The sequence below is a fragment of the Camellia sinensis genome, chromosome 1, assembly GCF_055761805.1.
Source record: "Camellia sinensis isolate YWXY chromosome 1, ASM5576180v1, whole genome shotgun sequence".
Lineage (NCBI taxonomy): Eukaryota > Viridiplantae > Streptophyta > Magnoliopsida > Ericales > Theaceae > Camellia > Camellia sinensis.
In genome coordinates, this window is record NC_138961.1 from 210283673 (window position 1) to 210310025 (window position 26353).

Consider the following 26353-nt stretch of genomic DNA (forward strand, 5'->3'; position numbering starts at 1 on the left):
AGAATAGCCGAGCCTATTTTAGTTGCATTTTGCATTTGTTGCATTAGCCATCTTAACATGAATTAGGATCATGCATGATTCCTAACTAGTTTCTTGTTTTGGCTCGGAGTACTAAGTAAGCTTTTATGCTTTAGCATCTTGCATGAGTGTGAGTGTTGCCATGATAGCATGCTTGCCATGAGGCTATCTGCTTATGTGATATAACTACTTGAATGCCTGTGGGTGAAGGTTGGATTGCTTGAATTGGAATGATTCGTTGAAATCCATGTTTTAGCCTACTTGCGAGTAGCAAACTCTAAACCATTTCCAAACAAACGGATATGCGATGCTTTGTTCCAAATTAGGCGATCTAGTCTATACTTGTGTGTTGTGCGCATCACATAGTAATTCTAGCTAATTAACCGGAATAAGAACACATATATCTTCAAAACAAAATATCATGTTTAGTAGTGGCCGATCTTTGATCAGGTGAGCGGGGGTGCTCATAGCTGACCTTCCCCAATCGTACCCAAGTTCCCGAGCCGAGGCAACTTTGGTGATGACGGACACGTGGCCTTAGGCACGAGTCAGGGTTTCCTAAATTTCCCCAAAAATAAAATATTTAGGTGGCGACTCTGTATCTGGCAAACCAGTCCATGTTTGACACTTCTTTCTTAAAAATCGGTTTTCCAAAATGATTTGCCGGACTTGGACTCTTTGGTGATTTATCAGTCTTGCATTGCACTTGGCAAGATCAGATTAAGAACCGTGACCCAAATGAGTCCGAACTGTGGAGTAGCATGGGGCCCTCGGGGCGCGTCCACATTGTGCCATTGGAATAGGTGACCTTTCTTGAACTAAACTGAAAGTAGTTGACTGTTCTTGGACTGGACTGGACACAGGTGAGTTGAGAGGTGATTGTTGTAAGAATTTTATTAGTGAATTTTGTCTAATTCTCCTCCGTCTTGTAACCAGTGAGAGCAAGCTAAACACGGGTTATTGTCAAACAAAATCCCCAGCCTTGCAAAGTCGTTTGACTTGGGTCCAGAGTACTTAGGGGATATCCGAACTTTCTGAAGCTACTGTTTTAAACTACCTAGCAAAAGAAATAAAGCAAAAGAGCAGCAATCAGAAACCACACAGTACCTCAGCTAAGATGTTATCAACACAGACATGATCAAAGCAGTAGGACTGTACTCCAAACTGAATTTTCCCCCAAAACAGATACCAACTTTGCAACTGATATGCACATTCCTATATAGTTTCATTGTAAAGCGCATACCAGTTAAGAGAGAACCAAAACTCCCTTATGAGGGTGTAAGGTTACCCTGTCCTAGTTTCGTCATGAACTAGGATTCAATATTTCAATCAAGTGGTTTTACGCAATTCTGTATTAGGGTGAGCATCTTGTCCTAGTTTGGAACAATCTCTATGGCTTTTCTATATGCAACTAGGCCAAATAGTCAAAAAGGGTACCTCAGCAGGACTACCTAATATACCTCTCACACCTAACACCGAGAAGTGAAAGGAGGATCAAACGGTACAGCGGTAGTCCAGATCCAAGGGTTATGTTCCCAAGATGGCAGAGCTCACGACCAGTCAGCCTTTTGGCAAGCTTTTGGGTAAGCCTCCGGAAAACCATCCAGGAATAGAAGATGGCAAACACAGTGACTTAAGTGCACCAATGTAAATGCAAATGCAAAGAACATATAAGTGTAGATAAAATTTCACATCATGAACTTCAAGTCAAGTTCTCTACATTCTCAACAGAGTCGCCAGAAACTATAACTTGCTTTTCGTGCTCCTTTAGAATACGATAGCCTTACAGTTCGGATTCCCGTAGTTCTGAATCTGATCTCACAAGTGCAATGTGAAATAGATAAACACAAAAGAGTCCAAATCTAGCAAATCTTTTAAAAAATATATTTTGAATCAAAATGCCAAAAATGGACTATTTTGTCAGATTACAAAGTCGCCACCTAAATATTTTTGAAAAATTTAGAAAACTCGGGACTCGTGCCAAAGGCCACTTATCCGTCATCATCAAAGTGTCTCAGCTCGGGAACTTAGGTACAAGAAGGGAAGGTCATGAATTGAACATCCCACTCACCCGATCAAAGATCGACCTCTACTAATCATGATGTGATTCTTATTTACATTATATGCTTTTGCTTCGATTATTAGACTATTGTTACTATGTGATGCACACAAGAATAGACTAATTTGCAAAAGTTGGAACACTTTGATTTCATGTTTGTTTAAAAATTGTTTCGAATATGTACCACTTGAAAAAGTGATCTCATATGCACATTACTCAAATTATTCCAATTTAAGCAATTAGCCTTCGTCCACAGACATTCAAATAGATATAGCACTTAAGCACTTAGTCTCATGGCAATCATGCTCGACATGGCAACAATCACACTCATGCGATATGCTAAAGCAGTAAAGTTTACCCTAATTCTCGAGGTGAGCCAAAAGAGAGAAAATAGTTAGAAAAATGCATGATCCTAACTAATGAAATATGCATAATGCAACACATGCAATATGCAATTAGAAGTCTAGCTACTAGCATAGCATATGAATCAATTTGATAGCATACAGTTTTAAACACGTTTTCAAAGAAGTATTTAAACGACAATACTTGTTAGAATAAGGAAGCGAACCTTATGCATGCAAGACACATGGATGCAAATCATGGAAAATGCTAAACAAAATGTGATGCTCTAAACTATCCATCATAAGCGGGTAAATAAAAGGAAGAAAGACGTAAGGTTGGAAGACATACAGAAATTATTACATATTTGCCCTCGCACAGGAGGATCCGAGTGAATGAATTAGCTAATCTACTTAACTAATTATTGCAAAGCAGAAGTTAACTAACTATTCTGGCTAATTAAATAGTTACAACACACTCTAATTAATTAATACAAATTAACTAATTAGTTACATTACGGAATTAATTAACTAAATAATTAATTACAAGTTCACTAACAACATACTACTATTAACAAAAATCTAATGGGTCCCGAGGAGCAAGGAAATGGTTTATGCATGCACATGAATTTCTCCCTTGAGAATGCCTCCGCAATATTTTGCACCTCAGCCTGTGCTCTGCTCTGTGAAAAAGAGTGGTACTGCCTGGCTAAAAAAGGTGGTCGGCAGGCCAGAAGTGGTGGCCGGCCACCCACTAATAGTGGCCTATTGTACAGTAAAGGTGGCTTGCCGGCCACTAATGTTGGGTTTCTCCTGCTGCAATAGAAAACAAACAGAGCACAAATAGAGTATTCTCAGGGGATGTTTGTCCACCCTGCCTCTCCTTATCATCAGACAGCTCAAAGGAGGGGTATGCTCGATTCGCAAGCCATCAATTAGCACAAATTCATTGCGTGATGACTTATAAACCAAGGGATACAATTTCAATAAATCCACAATTTAAGACTCATGAACCTCCTCCTTATCATGATATTGATCAAGGGAAGTGGTTGACATCGACTCTTGAACTATTTTCATCACTAACAAGTATGAAATGACTCAAGACTCAATGGGTTCAATTAACGTCCGATTGAACCCAAACCATTTTATTATCTTGCTCCATTTTAAGCCATTGATTACCCCTTTTAATTACCTTTCCATTCATTAGTCATTTTAGTCCAGAATGAGCATTAAGTCCACTAAAGGAGGCAAGTGTCAAACAAAGGGTTGTTTTGGGCATGAGAGAGATGTCATGCCATTGATAATGAACTTCCAAGGAGATTAAACCATTAAGCACAATGATTTCTATCTCAAGCTTAAACAATTAATCGGTTTGAAACGACTCTCAAAGCAAGGAAGAAGCCAAGAAATGAGAGAAGTACAGAGATGATTATAAGTATGCAAATCTTGAAATAAATGCTATTAACTTAAATAGGTTGGTGTCTAATGCCTAAAACACCAAACCTATGAGGACTATTACACTACAAGCATACAATACAAAGCATAAATGACATGAACAACTTAAAACTGTCTTAAAATAGGCTAAAATAACACTTAAATTAAGGTAAAAAGTCTACAAAAGCAAGATAAAATAATGGGGCAATTAAGCTAGGAAACAAGTCAAAGGAGGGAAGGCTAACTCCTCCATTTTTGGAACTTCAAAACCACATTATAGCCACTAAAAAACCTTTGAAAATCAATGGTAAAAAGCTCAAAAAAAAAAAAATAATGAAAAGGTGGGAAACACAAGGGTAAAAGCCTAGAAGACAAGGTTCAAAGAAGGGTGGTCAACCCCTCTACTTTTAATGGCTTTAAACCACAAGTTTTAGCCCATAAATATAGGTGAAAAAAATAGTCCAAAAACAATAAGGAAAGATGGGAAAGAAGTAGTGCAAAAGAGCTAGGATGTATACCTCTTGAAGAGGAATGATCCTTTTGTTCACAAATCACTAATTTCAAACCCTCAAGAGCTAAAATGCAAGCTCAAACACCTTAGCAAAGAACCCTCAAGGTTTGGCTTAGAGTGTCTAGGCAAAGGGTATAGAAGTTGTAAGGGAGAGAGAGAAATTTAGAGAGAGAAATATTTTTCAAGACTTTGCTCCATAAATTTTTGAGAGGGAGTCATCAATATATAAAAATATATGAGACTAGCTCGAAAATATCCATATAGATGCAGCTGGTGCAATGTACGTATCTTTGGAGACAACTAGCACAATTGGCAAAAAGATCTGAATTTTTATACAAGTGGCCGGCAGACCACTAAAAGTGGGTGGCCGACCACTAATAGTGAACAGCAGGGCACTAGTGGGTCTACAGGTCTTTGGATGGTCAGGCTTGAAAAACTATTGTTTTGGTAAGGCACAAGGTTTGTAGGTTTTTGAGGCTCAAAACTGAGGTTTCCTGCTGAGGACATTGAGCATTTGGACAAGCGTATAAATTCATCATTGGGTGATCAATCGGCGGTGCCTAAGTCTTAGGAGTGGTAAAAAATGGGGTGTCTATATTTGGTTATAGGAAAATATTTACTGAGGAACATGAGCTAGAAAACAACGAAATGGCCAAGGAGAATGATACTATCAGAAATGAAGCTTACAATTTCGAAAAGTATATTGAATTAGGGGAGGTGTATGGTGAAGCTGCTAAGGTTGGAGAGTGTACATCGGAAAATGAACTATTGACCTTCCTTATAAAGCATGGTAAAGTGACTGATTTGCCTGATATTACCTCAAGATAGAGGGTTAGATGTAGCCTTCACTTAACTAACAAGTGAGCAAGCTCTATTGCTTCTGGAGTGGATCCAAAATATGAGGGCTAACAAGTATCCTAGCCACACAAATAAAGGAAGTCCGAACAAATATGAGATACCTGTGAGGTTCATTGATAGTATACAATGTTGGAAGTGGATGAAGACATGCTTTGGCTTTAGTTCTCTAACCTGTTGTTATCTTTATGATGAAGTCGAGTCATCTACTCTCTTAGAAATGGGGAAAGCATTCTAGGTCTTATCAACTATAGATGAAAAGTATTATAAGTACAAGATCAGATCATTCAAAGATGAGCTAATGTTCATTGGTGTATAGATCAGGACTGAGAATATATACCAACTCATAATTGATCAACTCAAACCTCTTGTTTCCTCTGCATTGAGTGGAGACTTGGGAATTTCATTGTTAAGCTTTATCAGGTATTCAAATTGAAAAATCTAATAATCCCCGAGATATTGATTTGTGATTATGTTTCAATTTTTAAACAATAAATAATAATCCCAATCAAACAATCAAAGTCAAATTGACACCACGATTAAACATGGAAAAACCACAATTGGAGTGCCTCTAATTGTAATAAAAAAATCATGGGCCAATGCCACAAAACAATCCACTAAGAAGACAAGAAAAAATTACACAAGTGTACTCTCAATTACCTAGTGAATCCACGGCCGAATTGAATCGACCCCAATGTGCCTCTTCAACCACCGTCTTCACCTCGGAATTGTGTTGTCCAACGTTGAACCCATGACGCTGATGTCAAATCCACGACGATGAGCCACTCCGGAATACACCAAAGCTTCAGGCCCAAGTTTCTCGAAATTCACCAAAGAACAACTCCCTCTTTTGTGAATAAAATAAATAAACAACCCCTTGATGATGTTGATATAAAGTTTATGGATTCATTGATCACTCTTAAATCATCAAGGAAATACTCATAAATCACCCTCCAATATAAAACACTTTGTTTTTCTTCTTTCTGAAAATATGGACAACTTAATCCCAAAAACAAGCAAACAGCGCACTTTCTTATAAATTGGATCACGAAGACCGCTCAAGCACACATTTCATCGCTTGAGCGGTGTGACTAAAGGCGATGCGAAACATATAGGCTGACCGCTCAAGCGCAACTTTCATCGCTCAAGTAGTAAAACTTCTTCCCAGAAGTTCAAACGCTCTGCAAAAGTATGGGATGATCATTTTCTTCGCTCGAGCGTACAAACAACTGCTCAAGCAGTCAAACAACTTCGATTGCATTTTTACTTTTTGCTTCGGGGCCACTGCCCCTCATCCCCGCCTGGGCGCTGTCTCAGACCCGTCATGGGGCGTTGCTCCTTGGACCCCTGCGAGCTGACCAGTTGGGTTGATCTTGTACATAGTCAACAAAGTGGCAAACATGAAAGAATTAAGATCACAAACTCCTCTGCAAGGCACAATTCAAGTTGGATTTGCATCTAAACACTCATAGCCTCACTGAAACAAAAGAGCGAATAAAATTACAACTGAAAGGAGTTTTGTCAAACGGGATTACCAATTACAAAACCTAACACAAATGATAATAGCAAGCTTGATGTAGACTTTCTGAAAACCCTAGAAGAATGGAAATGGATGAAGACAAACCAAGGTTATGTTACTCCTCGTGGAGCTGTTTATTTGGGATCTGGTATTGGAAAAGCTATTCTACAGATCACAGATCTGCAGGTTGTTGATAATACACATTATGAGAGCCAACTACGTGGTTTTGTGCACGAGCTCAAGTTGTTTGGCATCATTGTGCATCTAGAAGATGTATATAAAATAATTCCAACACATTTCAAGTTTCCTAAAGATCTGTCAAGGTTGACCAAGGATGCTGTTTTGCTGTTACTTGAATGAATCTGATATCTAGGGCCTGCAGCTGTTGGTTTAACAAAGAAAATTGTGTGCCAACCTTGGATGAAAACTACTTATGGTTTCAAATGCCCCTCGGAATCCCTTCTTCCCATTCACATTTGGGGTCACTTAGTTAATGTTGGTCCATTACCTATCATTGATGAAGTATACTATAGTAAAAGGGTTAGGTCATACATGGCAGAACTAGAGGCAATTGAGGTGGCTATAAATCCTGACCAAGTATGTATAGACACCCCATTTTTGACCAATCTTAAGACTCAGACGTCATCGATTGAGCGCTCGGTGATTGCGCATGTTGTGCTCGTTCTGAGGTTACGGAGTCTCGGCTGAGAGCCTTGCCTCCAGACTTCGGGACTCTTTTGTGCTTTGTCTCGGTTTGCAAACCAGGTTCTGTTTTCTCTTCCCAAAGGGAGGGAGAGGTCTCGTAGACCATCTCTCAGTGGCCGTAGGCTACTTTTCATTGTCGCAGACCACTGTTCCCGTTTGGAGACCAGTTTTAGATTTTCAAAGCCGTCGGTCGTGCGCCTCGGTTTGGGACCGCTTAACTTTCTCCGTTTGCTCCGATTTTTGGCACACACCCTGTTCCCTCTCTCTAGAGGGACACTGTGGCCTGGGAGACCACCTTCGTGGTCGCACGCCACTTTCAATGCTTAACAGTTAGTTTTTGGGGCCCCTGGCTGCGCGTTTTGGCCCCCGAACCCTCGTTTTGCATCCGTCTTGGTTCTTTTTTGGCATGGACCCTATTTTCATTGTTTGGAAGGTGGTACAAGGATTGGAGACCACCTTTTCTCCTTGGAGACCACCTTTCTCCCGCTAGCTGATTTTCTTGTCAGGAAGCTGGTCTCCTTCGCTTTTGGGCCATAATTGCTGGTCTCCCACCACACCACTAGCTTGCACTCACTTGGGAGACCACCAATCAGGGTTGCCGACCACATTTTGCTCACTTGAACCTTTTGAACTGGTCGGCTGACCAGGGGGAGTGGTCGGCCAGCTTCCCCCTTTTCTGTCTCTGTGAGTGTGGGCCAGCTGTGTCAGCTGGAAGGCACAGACTGCATCCTCCATGGCAACCTTGTTTTGGCTTCTTAAAGAAGCTTGGCCATTTTCTATAAGCTTCTAAGAGAAGTTTGAACCTTTTTTAGCTTCTTGAAGAAGCTTGACCCTTTGGCTCTAGCTTCCTCAAGAAGCTTGGCCCCTTTTACTCTAGCTTCCTCAAGAAGCTTGGACCTTTGTTCCTCTATTAGAGAGACCCTCTCCCTCATTGGAAAAGGTTCAAAAAATTTGGTTAAGGCACATATATACACCCCTCTCTATCTCTCTATTTCAAGCTCCAAAGTCTCTTGTTCTTGCACCTTTACATACAACCTCCTAGCCTAACCCCTCCACCATCACTCTAAGGTTCTTGGCGCTTGTTTTTAGAGGCTAAGGAGTTACTTTTTTGGTCCAGAAGCTGTTGGAGTTCTTGGCTACAAGGGTAACACCCTATTCCCCCTTTTGGTCTTTATTTTGCTTCATATCTTAGCTCTATTTGAAATCATATTTGGGCTTTGTAATAAACTGAAAAAAGTCTTATTTTGAGGTCCTTAACTTGTTTGTTTAAGACCATTTTTATGTTGGGGGTCATCTACCCCCTTTGCATGTTTCATTTCATCTTATTTTGAGCCATGCCTTAGGGCCTTTGCATTGACCTTTGTTTGGTCTCATAGCCATTGAAAATCCATTGGATTTTCAGTGGCTAGCATGCTGTTTTGAGCACCAAAATCAGAGAGGGGTGAGCCTCTCACCCCTTGTCTTGTTTACTAGCATATTTGGCCTAACAAAGGAGCCCTTATTTGCATGCTTCCAAGCCATGTCTCAGGCCATTTTCAGTGGGTTTTAGGACCTTCATAGGCTCTCTCCAGAGCCCATTTTTCCATTTTGGGTGTCCATCTTGCATGTGCAGAACAACCCTCTTTATAGCCTATCAAAGGAGCCTATCATTCTTGCATGCGTAGACCATGTTTCAGTGGGTTTTTGGGCTTTATTTTGCATGTCATACCTTTGAATTTTTTTGATTTGGTGGCCTCTTGAATGCTTCATATACTTGTAGTGTAAACCCTCTTCACTAGCTTGTGTTGCATGCTATTTTGGCCTTTGATCCTAGCACTTTTTGGCCGTGCCTTAAACTGATTTTGTGCATTTTTTGGACTGCCTTAGCTCTATTTTTATGCCTCATAGTCGAATGATGCTTTCTATGCATGGTTGTAGTTGAATACCCTTGTCTAGCTTTGAGTTTTGGAGCTTATTGCATGCTTATGTTGAGGTGTTTCCATGTTTTGGGACCATTGTGCATCATATTTCAGAGCTTACATGTATGCCATATTCCCATGTTTTCCACTCTTTAAATGCGTTTGAGAGTCGTGCTTGTATGCCTCGTTTTTGGACCATTGCATGAGCCCCATTTCTTTGCATTTTGAGCCATCATTTTAGACCATTTTCGCACTATCTTGGACCTGCCTAGGGTCTTTTTGGGACTGGTTTTTCCATTTGTGCATTGCTTTGTGTACCTCTAGTGTAATGCGCTTCACTAGTTTCGGTATTCGGGCCATCTAGCATGCATTGTGTGAGGTGTTTGCATGATTCGGGATCATCTTGCATGTCATTTCACAGTTGAAAAATGTATGATTGTACGCCATATTTCATCCCTTGCCATGTTTTGGTAGAGTGGCATTTGATGCCTTAAGTTCGGTCCCTTGCATTGGGCATGTTTGCATGAGTGTTCCTGCCTTTAATTTCATCATGTTTGACCACTGATTTAGGTGTGGCTGAGGCTCACCTATCTTGGTTTAAGTCTATCTTGCATTGTATATGCCATTTAGTCCATGTTATTGCATGATTGACCATTGCATTGTGTATGCCTTGATCATTTCATTGTTAGTCTTCATGTGTGCATTGCGTATGCCATCGATTATTTCATAGCATTGTGTATGCTAGTAGCATGTTTGCATATCATCATTTGCATGTTTGCATCATTTAGTGGCATTATGTTTAGGTTGCATGTTAGAGTTGCATTCATGCATGCCATATATGTTGCATTGTGTTTGGAGTAGGGTTTAGTCCAAACACGGGAAGCGATGGACGTTTCGTACTCCAAGTGATGAAACGTGCCTCGATTCTCGGTCGCCGACACTCCAGATTACCCATGATGGAGTTTAGGCCTTGTTGTGTTTATATGTGCATTCATTTTACATCGAGTCATGCAATCCGACTCCTCGGCCATCATGCATTGAGATGCATGATTGGTGGCACGAGGATTGAGGACTACACTCCCTAGAGCTTATGCAATGACAGAGAGAGTGGCCGGGCACATATATGTTGAAAATACCTTGCCTTCTCTCTCTCTTGCCTTTGTTACAGAAAAAGCAGAAACTAAGAAGATGAACTGGTCGGCTGACCAGGTTTTCTGGCAGGCCGACCACCTTTTCTAGTCTTCACCACCAAGGGTGGTCGGCAGGTGGTCTCCCTTGTCCATAGCTTGGTCGGCAGCCTTCCCACAGCTTCCCTGGGTGGAGTTTCATCTCTCTGGAGCGTCGTGCAACTTTCTGAAATCAATTGCAAACAAATACAAGTCGAGGCATCGCAATGGATTTCCTGACAAAGTGATTCAAGCATGCATGCATTCATTGCCATCCAAGGCAGAGCTGAGGCAGTCCATTTCATATAGCTTGCACGATAGTTTTATTGCTTGCTTAGTTAAATTTGTTAATTAGTCAGCGTTATGTAATAATTAGCTGTAGTTAGTTATTCATTTCGTTGTGTATTATTTATTCGGACCCTCTGAGGAGGGCAATGTTGTAATAAGTGTGCGTGCGTGTGATGTATGTCTTCCAACCCCACGTCTTTCTCCCTTTTATTTACCAGCTTATGATGGTTAGTTTTAGGGCATGTTTCAATTAGCATCCTTATGCTCGTATGTTTGCATCCTTTGCATGCACCGGGCTCGACGCATCATACTAACTGCATCTTATTTCAATTTCAAGTTGAATACATGTTACCTGTAGCATCTCATATGCCATCTTAGAATAGCCGAGCCTACCTTAGTTGCATTCTTGTATGTGTTGTATTAGGCATTTCAGCATAGTTAGGATTCATGCATATTTTCTAATTAGCTTCTTTTTTTGGCTCGGAGTACTCGGTAAGTGTTTATGCTTTAGCATCCTTGCATGCGTGTGAGTGACTGCCATGATAGCATGCTTATGAGGCTATGTGCTTATGTGATATAACTGTCTGAATGCCTGTGGGTGAAGGTTGGGCTACTTGAATTGGAATAATTCATCGAAACCCGTGTTTTAGCCTACTCGCGAGTAGCAAACTCCAATCCATTTTCAAAACAAACGGATATGCGATGCTTTGTTCCAACTTAGGCAATCCACTCTATACTTGTATGCTGTGCACATCACATAGTAATTCTAGGCTAATAACCAGAATAAGAGCACAAAATGTTTTCAAAACTCGATATCATGGTTAGTAGAGGCCGATCTTTGATTGGGCGAGCGGGGGTGCACACGAAGTGACCTTCCCCAATCGTACCCAAGTTCCCTAGCCGAGGCAACTATGGTAATGACGGACACGTGGCCTTAGGCAGGAGTCAGGGTTTCCTAAATTCCCCCAAAATAAAATATTTAGGTGGCGGCTTTGTATCTGGCAAAGCAGTCCATGTTTGACACTTCTTTCTAAAAATTTGTTTTTCAAAACAATTTGCTAGATTTGGACTCTTTGATGATTCATTAGTCTTGCATTGCACTTTGCGAGATTAGATACAGAACCGTGACATTGAGTCCTGAACTGTAGTAAGCCCAAATGAACAAAACAGGATTCCCTCCCGGGACGTTCGGGGACGTCTACAGTATGTAATATGCTTTTTACTGAAGTCAAATTGCTCTCATCTTCAAATGGTTTAACTAGTGCCATTATGATCTCAATTCTGCATTGTATGAAGTGTATAAGTAATACAATGCCTCTACAGTTTTCGCATCTAATGAGCTGCTTGTCAAGGGGGAAATGTTTGAAAACCAGTCAAGTCTATAGATCTGCTTCTGATTCTATTTTATTTGATCTAAAATAGGGAGCAATTTCACAGTTTGTTAATCTTCCTCTGATTGACGATGTCTACTATGGTCTTAAAATCTTCATTCAAGGATGAACTAAAGATGCTAGGTGTTGTGGCCAATTTCAATGAAGGAGCACATTTTGTTGCAAGAGGTTTAGAGTTACCCAAGGAGCCAGAATCAATAATAGCAAACTGTGTTTTGCCGTTGCTGCATTGTGTCAGTTCCTTACGACATTGTGGTAATCGGTTTTTACTTGAAAATTTGCTCAACAAACTGAAAGGAAGTAAATGGCTGAAAACCCACATGGGCTATAAAACCCCTGAGGAATCTCTTGTTTTCAATCCAGAATGGAATTCTTACTTAGAAGAAAATGATGGACTTTTCATAGATCAAGGTTTCTATGGGACCTTAAACTCTTTGGAAAAAGATGAACTAAAAGCTATTTGTGTGAAAACAGATACCAAGGACATTTGCACTTCGATTTTCTAGGTTCATACCTCCCACGATGAAACTTGTGTCATAATGAGAATCTATAGGTTTCTACACAAATGCAAGTGGAGTTTGGATTCATAGGGTTATTGTACTTTGCAATTGTGGATTCCAGATCAATGAAGAACCAAAGGGAAATGGGTTAATAATTGGGATTGCATGCTTCACGACAAGGACAATTTGTTTGGCTCATTTTTCCATATTCTTGATAAATATTATGAGAAGGAATTTTTATTTTTTATCTCCACAACTTTTGGAGTTGACACATTTCCAACCCTGTCTAGATATGTTCACCTCAAGAACAAGGAGAGATGTAACTACCATGTGTCTTCTATAAAGTTGGACTCATTTTGTTGATACGTATCAGAAAATTAGACCCCTTGTACTGAGAAGACCATGAAAAAAGGTATAACCATGCTACCTGCAACCAACATCTCTGGTTGAAAAAGAAGAAATATTTATCCCTGATGGTTTGCAACTGAAAAAGTTCTTTAGAGAAGCTTGTGGGAAGCGACTGTATGTCTGGTTTCCCTAGAGAGGCTTATCATCCTTACTAAATTGTATGAAATATACAGAAGTTTTGGAGTAAAAAAAAATATGAATCTGTCCAGTTCTCTATGAATTGTGAATTTGAAAAGCTGGGTTTGGAAGACCGCTTGATCGGTAAGCCATCGATCAAAATTATATTGGCCTTCCTTGCAAATCCTCTGATTAATATGCCAGTGGAAGAAAGACAGAATAACAAAATCTCTAATTAATATCACAATATTTGGGATAGACAGGCCGATGATAGTCACATATTTGTTGCACTTGTTATCCTTAAAGAAGAGTTTGCATATTGAAATAAGAAATCTTGTGCTGTGGGACCACAACTTACAGAGACTGCTTGTCTATAAACCAATCTAGAAGGGTGGACAGAAAGATATGGAGCTCATTACTAATTTTTCTCAAGCAATCTCTGAGGCAGTCCTACCGGATGCTACTGGTCCTGTGGATGATTTGTGCAAGATGATTAAGATGGGACTTGCATTTAGGTTTAAGGAGGATGAGGTGGATTCTTTGCTAGTGACAGAAAATCTAGAGCTATCTGTTGTGGAAACTAACTTCCTTGAATGTACATTCCCTGCTGTTAAAGCCTCTTCTCCTCTGTTAATGAACCAACAATTTCACAGCATGGATTTTCCTTATACACTGGAAAAATCCCGTCATAAGAAGCCACATAAATCCCTTCATGAGGATCAATGGCAGAACTAAAACTCCCAACCTCTTGCCTTGTATGTGCTGGTATGTAACTATGATAAACTGTCTTATGTAGTTTTTTGTGTGGGATTTGTAATAGAACAAGTTGATATATGACATTGCTGAATCTACTGTAGACACCCCATTTTTGACGACCCTTATAACTTGGATGTCCTTGCATGCACACCTGTTGATGGGTCTGTTTGCTCGCCAAGTGCTCGAAGTCCTCAGCGGAACGCCACAACTTTGAGCCTTTCAAACCCTACATTGTTTTTGTCTCATTTTTGGATCATGCCTTAGTCTTTCCAGTCTGCAGCTTTAGGCAGCCTGCCAGCCACTTTTTGAGGCTGCCGGTCATCGTTTTTGGGATGCCGGCCACTGATGTGGCTTGTCAAGCACCAGTGTTTTCTGCAGATATTTTATGCCAGTTGTGCCAGCTGTTTGCACAGATGCATTCATCTGCCCGCACGTGTAGGGCTGGATCTCCTTGAGGGAATTTCATGTTCTCTATATATAGAGACCCCCTCTCTCTTGTAACAATGTTAGAAAATTTTGAAATAAAATTTTTTCTCGCTCTACAACTTCTCTACACTTTAGCCTACAATTCTTCAACCTTTGCCTATACCTCCTTGATCAAAGTTGATCATCTTTGAGATGAGATTCTTTGAAGTCTTCTTGGAGCTCTTGAAGTTTGTTTTGGCTTGAATTGTTGCCTATAATTGCTTCTTCTCTTCAAGAGGTATAAAGCCCTACCTATTTGCTTGCTTATTTTGCTTTTATTTCTACTATTTTTCCATTGTTTTGGGCTGTCAAAATTCTGTGTTTTTTGGGCTCAAGTTTGGGTTTAAGGCCATTAAAGGTTGAGGGGTTAATAACCCTTCTCTATACCTTGTTTTGGAGGTCTTTGCTCTTGTGTTTCCCACCCTTTACTATCTTTTTCCAAGCTTTTAAACACTGATTTTTAGAGCTTTTTCAGTGGCCAAAATCATGTTTTGAAGTCCAAATTTGGAGGGGTTAGCCTCCCCTCTTTGTGTCTTGTTTGCTAGCCTAGATAGCTCTATGTGTTAGTTTATTTTTCTAGCTTGTTTTAGCTTAATTCCAGCATATTTTAGCCTCTGATTTAGATTGTTTTAACTATGTTTTGGGTTGGTTAAGTTATTTGAGTCTTGTTTTGCATGCTTCTAGTGTAATAGTCCTCACAAGCCTGGTATTTTAGGCCATTAGACACCACTTGTTTGAGTTGATTGCATTGTTTTAGTGCTTTTCACACTTAATTTCAGCACTAATAACCTCCCTTATTTCTTGGCTTTTAATTTTTCTTTGAAAGTGGTTTCAAGTCACTTGCTTGCATAAGTGTAAAATTGAGGTTTCATACTTAATGGTTTAATCCCTTAGGGGGTTTATTACCAACAGTATGATGCTTCTTTCACACCAAAAGCAACTTGTGTTTTGAGCCCTCTTTCCATTAGAGGACTTTAATACACCCTATGGACTTAATTGGATTAAAGAATGGTTTGTAAGTTAAAATGAGTAACTAAAACTTGGGACTAAAAGTGTGCAAGATAATAATTTGGTTGTATTCAATCGGACGTTAATTGAACACACGGAAGCTTGGACCATTTCATATTTGTTAGTGATGAAATGATTCAAGTCTCCAAGGTCAACTTCTTCTCTTGATCTTTCATGAAAATGAGGAGGTTTGTGTCTTGTTTTGCATTTATTGAGCTTGCACATCTTGAATAACAAGCCATCATGCAATGAAATTGCTTGAGTTGGTGGTTTGTGGCTTAAGTTCACCACTCCTTGGATTTGCTCATGAAAAAGAGAGGTGAGTTGTGGAAACAATCCTTGAAAATACCCTATATATGCTCTGTTTGTCCTCTGTTGCAGCAAGATGAACCTGTGCATCAGTGGTCGACCAGCCACTTTTCATGGCCAATAGGTGGCCGGGAAACCACCTTTGATGGCCGGTAGGCCACTTTCATGGTCGGCAAGTGGCCGGCAAGCTTTATCGATGGCCAGTTGGCCACTAATGCAAAATGCAACAGAGTGTTGGAAAGATGGAGCAAAGTTGTTCTGGAAATGTTCAACTATGCAAACAGAGGCTTTCGGAAGCCAAGCATTGGTCTTTTCGGGTGGAATCCGAGCATGCGCATGCACATCCTTCGTTTCCCAAGGCGGAGTGATTAATTACATAGTTTAATTATTAATTCAAGTGTTATAATAATTAGTTAATTAGTTTAGCTAGTTATTCATTCTGGCTTGTAATAGTTAGCTTAGTTAGCCTTAGCTTAATTAGTTTCTAGTCAGCTTAGTTTATTCGTTCAAACTCTCCTTCGTGAGAGCGTAATGTAATAACGTGTATGTCTTCCAACCCCGCGTCTTTCTCCCTTTTATTTATACCCTTTTGATAGTTAGATTAGGGGCATCATGTTTTAATTGGCATATCACATGTTTGCACACATTCATTTGTTTTGCATGCACCGAGGCTCGGTTCATTATTCTAACTGCATCGTCATTTCAATACCTTGTTGAATACGTGTTTAAACGCATGCTATGAAATAATTGCAAATAACATGTTAAGTAGCCAAGCCTATTTTAGTTGCATATCGCATGTGTTGCATTAGACATTCTGTATAGTTAGGAATCATGTATTTTTCTAACTAGTTTCTCTTTTCTTGGCTTGGAGTACTAAGTGCGTTTTTAGTGTTTTAGCATACTTGCATGAGTGTGAGTGATTGCCATGACTAGCATGATTGCCATGACTAGCATGCTTGCCATGAGGCTAAGTGCTTACTTGCGATAATTGTTTGAGTGCCTGTGGATAAAGGCTTGTTGCTTGAATTGGAATGATTCAATAAATGTACGTTTGAGCCCACTTTGTCAAGTGGCAAATTTGCAAGCTTTAAGTCTAGTTTGTTAAGTGGCAAAATCAAACCCTTTTCGAAAAACAAACATGAAATTGAATTGTTCCAATTCGGGCAAACTAGTCTATACTTTTTGTGTGCACATCACATAGTAAATGCTAGCCTAATAAATCAGAACAAGAGCATATAATGTAAATAAGAATCATATCATGATTAGTAGAGGTCGATCTTTAATCGGGCGAGCAGGGGTGCTCAAATGTATTTGTGACCTTCCCCTCTTGTACCCAAGTTCCCAAGCTGAGGCAACTTTGGTGATGACGGACGAGTGGCCTTTGGCACGAGTCATGAGTTTCCTAAATTTTTCAAAAATATTTAGGTAACGACTTTGTATCTGGCAAAGCAGTCTAATTTTGGCATTTTTGATTCAAAATCAATTTTCCAAATGATTTTTTGAATTTGGACTCTTTGGTGTTTATCAATTTCACATTGCACTTGTGGGATTAGATTCAAAACCGCAGAAGCCCGAACTGTAGAACTTTCTTTCAAACTTCCGAAAAGGGGGGCGCAAAAAGTCGAGCTATATCTACTTTGTGGACCTTGTGAAGTCTGAAATTGTTATCATGTAATCATGAAGTTTGTGTAAATATTCAACCACTACATGCACACTAACACGTTCTTGAGTGGCATGTTAGGCATAGTTAAAATACAACTGGTCTCTCTCTTCCAAAATTTCAAATGGTGTAGATTGTAGTTGGTTTGCTTTCCTCTATTATCAGGGTGTTGACCATGTCATTATGGGGTATTTTTAACATTTAAAGTTGTTTTTTTAATTTTTTTTATTTAATGCTTATGACTATTGGAAACGCAAAACCCCAATTTGATTGGGACACAAAACTTGGTTTGGTTATGCTTGCGATGACTACGTTTTCTTTTATTCTAAAATGGACAATAAGATGTTTGTCTTACTTCAACACTTTTATTTTTTTGTCTCAGCAGTGCATTTTTTCTGCAAGATTGTTTCACGTGTTTTAATTCTAAATTTCTAACACATGCTAGAGTCAAATTTGCAGGATTGATTTAGCCACCAGATTTTTATTTTTTATTTTTGATACATTACAGATAGTGGCTTGGGGAAGGGAGAATCTTGCTATTGGCAAGATTTGAACAGACTCTAGCTAATTGAGCTAGCCTTACCTGGTTTAGCTATGAGATTTACATGTTTTAGAGTCTTACTTTCATTTCAAATTTCTCACAAAATGAAATTTATGTTGGGGAATTTTCAAAATGGTTTTTAAAATGTATAGTTTAATTTTTAGGTGTTTACAAAACCTTCCTTGTTTTTCTTTGGAAAGCTTGAAAAAAGCTTGGTGTAGACTAGACTTTCTCTGCACGCCCCCTTTCGGAGAGACGCGAATTGGTCTTACTACAGTTCAGACTCCTGTCATGGTTCTGAATCTAATCTTACAAAGTGCACTATGAGACTAATAAACACCAAAGAGTCCAAATTTGGCAAATCGTTTTGGAAAATAGATTTTGAATGAAAAAGCGCCAAACATGGACTGCTTTGCCAAATTATAGAGTCGCCACCTAAAAATTTTATTTTGGGAAATTTAGGAAACCCTGACTCGTGCCAAAGGCCACGTGTTTGTCATTACCAAAGTTGCCTTGGCTCGGGAACATGGGTAAGAGAGGGGAAGGTCCTGAAATGAGCCAAGGTCCTAAAAATTTTATTTTGGGAAATTTAGGAAACCCTGACTCGTGCCAAAGGCCACGTGTTTGTCATCACCAAAGTTGCCTTGGCTCGGGAACATGGGTAAGAGAAGGGAAGGTCCTGAAATGAGCAACCCCGCTCGCCCGATCGACGGATCGACCTCTACTAAGTATGATACGTTGTTTTAAAAACGTCATGTGTTCTTATCCGGTTATTGGCTAACTTACTATGTGATGTGCGCAGCATACAAGTATAGACTTAATCATGAGAATTGGAACAAAACAACTCATGTTTGTTTTCGAAAATGGTTTGAAAGTGCTACTCGCAAGTATGCTAAAGCGTGGATTTGCCACCCTCAAGTGAGCTTGAAAACATGATTTCGCCACTTCACAAAGTGGGCTTAAAACTCACAGTCATCGAGTTATTCCAATTCAGGCAATAAAGCCTCCATCCACAGGCATTCAAGCAGTTAAGCATTTAAGCAAATAGCCTCATGGCAAGCATGCTGTCATGGCAACACTCACACTCATGCAAGGATGCTAAAGCGTAAACACTCAAAGTGTACTCCGAGCCAAAACAAAAGCTAGTTAGAAAATCATGCATGATCCTAACTATGCAGAATGCCTAATGTAACGCATGCAATAATGCAACTAAAATAGGCTCGGTTATCTAAGATGGCATATGAATGCAACAGTTTGATACATGTATTCAAATGAGTATTGAAATATGATGCAGTTTGAATGATGCGTCGAGCCCGGTGCATGCAAGATGGATGAATGATGCACGCATGCAAGCATAAGGCATGCTAATTGAGATATGCCCTAATCCAACCATCAAAAGCTGATAAGTAAAAGGGAGAAAGAAGAGGGGTTTGGAAGACATGCACACACACACGCACCCTTATTACAACATTATGCCCTCTCGGAGGAGGGTCCGAATAAATAAGCTAAGCTACACTAAGCTAAGCTACTTATTACAAACCAACTAATTAACTAACTTAGCTAATTAATTACAACACAATTGAATAACTAGCTAATCTAAGCTAATTAAAATATTACAAAATGAATTAAGTTAAATTAATTACAGCACATGTAATTAACTACAACTAGCTAATAAAGCGATAAATATGGCCTTGCGAGAGAGGGAGGCATGCATGCTTGGTTGCATCCTCCCGAAAATCCAATACCTTGCCTCTAGATGCCTCTGTTTGCACATCCCTAGATCTCTAAAAATAACGCCAACTTCCAGACTACTTCTATTTGATCCCAGGAACATGCTGATGAACTGATCGGCTAGAAGTGATGGCCATCGGCCAGTATTGGTGGCCAGTCGGCTGGCTTGGGTGGCCGGTCGGCTAGGGCATGTGGCCGGTCGGCCACTAATTCCTGAAATTTCTTCTTCTGTTGTAACAGAACACAAACAGAGGCATGACAGTGTATTTGCAAGGAAATGTGTGTGCAACTACCCTCCCTGTCATATCTCAAGCTCAAAGGAGCGTAGTACTCAGCTCTCAAGCCACCAACCACGCATCTTAATGCATGATGGCCAAAGAGTCAAGCTTGCATAATGTTAGTGAATGCACACATAAGACTCTAAGTGTCGTCACCTTATCATGCATGATCAAGAGTGACAACGACCAAGAAACGCAATACGATTCATCACTTTGAGTATGAAACGTGTCACATTTCTAGTGTTTGGATTAACGTCCAATCCAAACACATTCAATGCAACACACATATGTTATCTTGGCATGTTTTACTTTGCTTGATTCTTGTTTACACATTTACATTACCGAACCATTTCTTAATTGATTTAGTCCATTGTGCAAATCCTCTAAGGAGAGGAGGCCAACCAAAAGAATGGCTTAGGACATGAGAGGGATTATGCCCTTTGACTAGGAGGAACCTTCAAAAGAGGGTTAAAAGCCATTTGGGCACAAACCCTACTTTATGCTTAAACACAAGCTTATGGCCACATAACCCTCAAATCAAATTGAAAAATGAAGAGATGGGGGAGGTTGCAGCTGCTTTAGTGCTGAGATGGCATGCTAAAGACCTTAAAGCATGCAAGCAGTACAAGCATAACATTTTGAGGGCCAAAAACATCAAAGCTAGTAAAGAGCATCATAAAAGAGACATGCAATACATAGCCTAAACAAACAAACCAGCTCTGGACATAGCTCAATCATGCCAAAATAATAGCCTAAACATGCTGAAATAGTAGCCCAAAAGGTTAGACAAACATGCATACAAATTGGCTTTCGAGCAAGGCACAAGGCACAATTCCCAAAAGCATTGAAAGAGTAGAACATGCGACAGTGTGACTACACTATATACACTGAAATCTTGTGAGAAATGAGGCTAAGGCATACAAACAACTCAAGCAAAGCATGCTAGAGACTTTGAAGCTCAAAGCTAGTCAAGGGCCTTTACATTATAGCTATACAAAGCAATCCTCATATGACTTAAACCACTCAAAACAAAATTATGGCATGCTAAACCATAGATAAAAGCATGCTGGAGTGTAGCCAAAATGAGCTAGAATGATGGGCTAAAGCATCAAGCATACAAGGCTAATTAGCAAGATTACACTACAAGTGTAAGAAGCATGCATGAGGTGACTCAACCGGGCCAAAAAAGAGTTACAACATGCTGAAATAAGGTCAAAAATAGGCTGAGATCAAGTCAAGTGATGGTAGAAATACATGATCAACAAGTAGGGCAACAAGACATGCAACCAAGAAGCAAAGAGGGGAGGCCACCCCCTCCTACTTTGGACCTCAAAACATGGTTTTTAGCACTGAAATTTCTCTGAGTTTCAGTGGTAGAAAGGCCAAACAAAGGGTGCCTCAAGAGCCTTAAGTGATGGCATAAGGCTTAAGCAAATAAGGCACACAAGGAGGTGAAACACCCCTAACTCCCACAGGGCCTCAAACAACCATTCTTAACACTTAAAAAAAAAAAAAAGATTTTTAGTTGAAAGCTAGGCCAAAAACAACATGCAAGGGTGGCCAAACCAATGTACAAAAACAAAGCTTAAAGAGGTAGATTTTCACCCTTGAAGCACAACTTTAAAATAGTAAGCAAACAACCAACTTCTGAGACAAAATCACTCTAAGGAGCTTCAACAAGACCTCCAAGAACCTCAAGTCTAAGGCAAAGGTGTTTGACTAGGTGTCTTAGTGCAAATATGTGAAGAAAAGACACTTCAAGCTCAATATAGCACAATATAGAAAAAGAGAGAGAGAGAGAGAGAGAGAGAGAGAGAGAGGGAAATTTCTGCTCTGAAATTTTGTAACCCTCAAATAGGGGGAGGGAGCTCCCCTTATATAGCAAATGCAAGCAAAAAGCTTGTTTCGTCCTTCCATACACGTGTATGGAGGATGAGCTCAGTGTTCAACAGTTGGAACAACTGGCACCAAAAATATCTATAAAAGCAGAAAAATGGTCCTCGGCCAAAACTTGTGGCCGACCGGCCATTAATGAGGCTGACCAGCTATCAGCAAGGCCGACCAGCCACCACTGATGTCCGATGGAAGCAAGGCCTAGCCAATGGCTTGTAGGGCTGGCCAGCAGGCCACCCTCTTCCTCCAGAGGCAATGATACAAGTTCTTGGTGCACAACCATGCACAAAACAGACAAGTCGAGAGGTCCGAAGGCAAGGCACTCCACCAAGAACATCAGGCGCTCTAAACGAACCCAAGCATGGATGATCATCGAATGTTCAAACAATGACGTCTAAGTCTTGAGGATGGTCAAAAATGGGGTGTCTACAGTTGCCCCTCTTTGACAGAACTCGGAAGTCATGAAATTACGAAAGTGAATGTCAAAGTTCAGAGACGACCCATTTTTGACAAGGCCGAAGACTTCGACAAACATACAAGATAACAAAACAGATGCGCCCACAGGCAGAGGCAAAATGCAAGTGACATGCACAATGCAAAAGCATAACTTATGATTATATAAAGAGGGCCATAATGAAACATTTATGCAAAATAAATGCAACCTTTTAAACAAATCGACAAGTCACAGCAATCTCAGACATTTCAACAGAAAGGATGTAAGAAAATTATGCAATCTTCATTGCACCTCACGCGGGAAGGGCAAAGCGACTGTCAGGAATACCCGGAGTCTCAAACAAGATACCTCTCAGCGTATCACGCGCGAGAGGGGAAAGGGAACACCTCTTAGCGTATCACATGCGAGAGAGGGAAACAGAAAGCACCTCTCAGCGTATCACACGCGAGAGAGGGAAACAAAAAGCACCTCTCAGCGTATCACACACAAGAGAGGGAAAGGCAACACCTTTCAGCGTATCACACGCGAGAGAGGGAAACAAAAAAACACCTCTCAACGTATCATACGCGAGAGAGGGAAGGGTAATACCTCTCAGCGTATCACATGTGAGAGAGGGAAGGAAAAACACCTCTCAGCGTATCACACACGAGAGAGGGAAGGAGAAACACCTTTTAGCGTATCACACATGAGAGAGGGTAAGGCAAGCAAAGCAAACACTGAAAAAGGTATAAACATTGGAGTTCGTCCCAATGCTTCTAACAAGGTGTTAGTGTAAACACCAGGCGTACCTGGGTGTTTCTAACCAACGAAATGAAGGAGAGAAATGTTTTTACCCAGAATTCCTCTAAATGAACCGTACATACAATACCGTCTGGTTGCATTAGCATTGAATGAACTGTTCATACAATATCGTGCTTGCATAAGAAAGAAACCTTACAGGTATAATGCAATATAATGCATATTCTATGCAAGACCGATGTCATGCGTTATGTTAAATGCCAAATGCATGTTCCATGCGAATGCGAGAAGTGCAAATTCTATGCGAGAGAGAAATGCATATTCCATGCAAATGTGGCAAATGCGTGTTCCATTCAATATTACGATGCAAATTCTAAACAAGAGGGTAAAATGCATATTCTATGCAAATGTGAACGAGAGCAAACTCTATGAAAAACAACAATAATGCATGTTCAAAGCAACCTGCATACTCTATGCAATGTAATCATGGATACATATGTAATACAGTATGCATATCCAAGCGGAACGACGCATATTCTAGGCGACGATGCGAAACGCGTGTTCCATGCAACGGCATGGAGTTGCACATGTTCAATACAGGCAAGGTAAAGGCGTGTTCCCTGCTATGTTGAGATACAATTTCAAAACAAGACAAGGCATGTTCAATGGAAAAGGCATATAACAAATGCAAACCTTGCCAACATGGCAAAAACATCGTAATTGCAACGTATTCAAAAGCAATTTTCAAACCTTGTAACATACAAAAGGATACGAAAAGGACACATTTTGTGCATATTGAGCGCCACACATTGAGAACATAATTCGGGGCTACCGCAGAGGCCGTCTAAGCTCCAAAAAGTGTACTTTCTTATGCTTTCTAGAGAGATGGGGGCATGTAAGAACACAAACAACAACCAAGGAGAGTACTGGAGGCCCATCGGCCACTCTGGGAAGCCATCGGCCTTGAGACCAGTCCATTGGCCAACAAAGTGGTCGGTCAGCCAACAATTTGGCCAGTCGGCCAGAAGTAGCAGATTCGGGGCAGTTCAGTCTTTCCACATGGATGGCTTTAAAAACACAACCTCAAATCACAAATCCTCACACCTTTAAGTCCGAAAAACATCCACCTTCCTTCCTAGACCCTTTTTCTCCTTAGATCCGTGTTTTACACGCATTTTCCAACGCCTCCCGCGAAGTTGATTCGCTAAGATTTTTCGATTTCCTTCACTTTGAACCGAACAAAAGTTATTTTTGGAGCCTTTTCCTCAATTTTCACCGTTTGAGGTATGTTTTCCACAAGTTTGCCTTGAGTTTGGCACCCTTTTCCCAGGTTGACTTTTTGACCTTTTTTTTCTCTTCCCGAGAGTTGACTTTTGTTGACTTTTGGCATTTTTCGCACATTTTGCTCATTTTTCAAATTCTTTTCAGATGGCAGACGACGTTCCACAGGGTAGAGCTCTTCCATGGATGGAGATGGATCCCGAGTTCGAGCCTTTATCGTTAGGCATTCGGCCTTTTGACCCAGCGAAATATAAGCTAGAGGTACATGTATTACCCCTCGTCGGCATCCGTCAGTTTAGGAGGTTTGCACGAGGTGCACCAGAGGATCTCTTACTACACGAGCCGGAGTCACACTTATCCCGTGGCAACTCTGAGGTATACTCTTCCTCTTTGCTTTTTGCAATGTACATCAAATGTCTTGGATGGCCCACACTGCTCTTCATCTGATTATCCCAAACATACTTGTACACCATATGCCTTGTTCATTCTGAGCACATTCATACATGGCACTTTTGTCAATTTTGAACACATGCATACACTGAATTTCTATCAATTCTGAACACATGCATACATTGTATTTCTGACACTACCTTGTATCTGTTTAACTTTGACACAGAGAGATTCTCATGCCTTCCGGGCTATGGGAACACCATCGCACGAGACTGGTACATGGAGCTGCCCGATGCTATTCGCCACATCGTTGATGAGGCTGGTTTTGGTGCATTCTGTATGGGACTCTCGCGCCTCACTGTGAGTCGGCCTCTTCTAGGCACCTTAGTGGAGAGGTGGTGGGACACCACCGATTCCTTCCATCTCTCTACAACAGGGGAGATGACGATGACTCCCTTCAACTTCTCCATGCTCACCGACATAGGAGTAGGGGATGATCCGATCCTTTACGAAACTGATATGGGAGAGTGGGATGCTGCTCAGATCATTTTGCTAGGGACTCACCTACCTCTCTCTCGACCAAGGATGGTGCGATATTCGTGGTTTGCCGACCACTTCAGGGGGGGATGCCGACGACCCACGAGGAGATCGAGCAGTATGCTTGGCGGTTCCTCATGTTCTTGCTTGGCACCACTCTTTTCACTGACCAGGAGAACACCGTTGGCCTCTACCTCTTAAGTGCACTAGTGGACCTGTCTTGCGTCCGTCTTTACGACTGGGGCGGCGCAAGCTTGGCCACACTATATGGATACATGAGTTCTTCATCTTGCTGGAGTAGGCACCTTCTAGGAGGCTACTGGAGAGCCTGGGAGGTACATCTTTCCCTTTTGCTTCCTGCTTTACATTATCTGTACACCACACACATTGCACAACACACAATCCGCTTTACATTACTTGTACACTGCACAAGACACTGCATATCACTCTCTAATTTCTGTTTTATCTGCATACTATTTTACATCTGATAAACATACTCATTATTACCCTTTCACATTCCGTAGGTGTGGGTATATGCCTACTTCCCAAGGCTTGCCCTAGAGCCGGAGGTAGAGACACCTCCCATGGTCCCGTATTCACACAAATACAATGTGAGGTGCGAGCGAAGGCCCTGAGAGTCTTTCTTATTCTTTCGCTGATATTTTGACACTGTAGCCGCAGCGGAGGTATTTCAAACCTTACAGTTTATTTGAGCTTTGCTTCATATTGCACTTTCAATAGAAAATAACAACATGTATATCCATCACTTGCAAATTACCTAGCAACCCTGGGTAGTGCTGCCTGACATGGTTAGAGATCAGTTTGTGGGCGCTCTGGAGGCTTCCCGATTCTGGCTCTTGCTCGAGGGTCCGGTCTGACGGGCATGGTACTTGGGAGAGTTCTTCTTGCGACAGAGCCTCGGTTTTCCTAAGCAGATAGCCCCGATGCCACCTCTCACCTATACGAGGATCACAGAGAGGTACACTGAGTAGAAGATGATCGACTTCACCAGAGGCAGGGATGCCGACTTCTCCAGGCTCGATGGCGACTATACCGTCTTCATCTAGACATATCTCATGCAGCCTCTGGCCAGTGTTCACCGAGG